Genomic DNA, 906 nt, shown 5'->3' with positions numbered 1-906 from the left:
GCCCGCCTGAGAGGTGGAACAGGCAGAGGAAGAGTGTGTGCAGGGACTTTGAGTGAGGCCTGGTGCCTGGCGGGGGGGGGGGGGCAAGGACTTTCCCAAGCTCACTGTGGGAGGAGGGAGCCATGCCTCTTGCCCCCATACCCACCTCCCCCTCCAGCCTCCGAGGGATGGCATACTTGGGGCTCTCCTCCTCTTTCCCGAAGCCCTGCTTGTCTTCTGCATAACAAGGAGAGAATGTTATTTAAAAGGAGATCAGGAGATTTGCCTTAAATAGGCATGGAGTGCTGTGCCAGGGCCCAGGGTGAAGGGCGAGGGGGGGGTGGAGGCAGCAGTGGAGGAGAGGAGGTGGAGGGAGGGGAGGAGGCCACCCTGCATGGTGATGAGAAAGGAGTGGAGCTGAAAAACTGCCCAGGGGTGTGCACAGTCCTTCACAGTTTACCAAGCACAGTCCCAGGATCCACCCGACAGCAGATGGTCAAGCTGGGCTTATTCCCACCCCACCTCCATTCTGAGGAGGAGGAAACTGAGGCCCGGGTCAGGGAACTCCCCCCTCCGCCCCAGTCCAGCCGCAGCCTGACACTGATGGGGAGCGGGGAGGGGGGCGCAGCCTGCTGTGGCTCACGTGCCTGAGGAATGAGTGCCTGGTCCCGAGGAGGCAACATGATCTGCAAAGGATCCCTGACCCTCTCCCTTTGAACCCTGGAGAGGGCGGCTCAGTCATGTGAGGACCACAGGGGGATTAGTGGGACTGAGATGGGAGGCTGGGGCGGGCCACCTGGAGAAAGACTGGGAAGAGGGGAGAGCAGGCATCAGGAGAGTAGGGCCTTGGGCCTCAAAGAGAAAGAACTGAGCTGCTGGGTCCTGCAGTGGGAAGGTGGGGACGGGGCGGGGGCAGGAACCCAGGAG

The 906-nt window shown here is 61.8% G+C and overlaps 1 long non-coding RNA gene across 1 annotated transcript in view; it reads left to right on the top strand.

The window, feature by feature from the left end:
* The window catches only part of LOC107184239, a 24,822-nt gene that overhangs the window by 20,835 nt on the left and 3,081 nt on the right, over positions 1–906 (top strand). The gene's annotated exons all lie outside the window — the stretch shown is intronic.

Source organism: Myotis davidii, unplaced genomic scaffold, assembly GCF_000327345.1.
Source record: "Myotis davidii unplaced genomic scaffold, ASM32734v1 scaffold461, whole genome shotgun sequence".
In the NCBI taxonomy this organism is placed as follows: domain Eukaryota; kingdom Metazoa; phylum Chordata; class Mammalia; order Chiroptera; family Vespertilionidae; genus Myotis; species Myotis davidii.
This window is presented reverse-complemented; position numbering and strand designations above follow the sequence as displayed.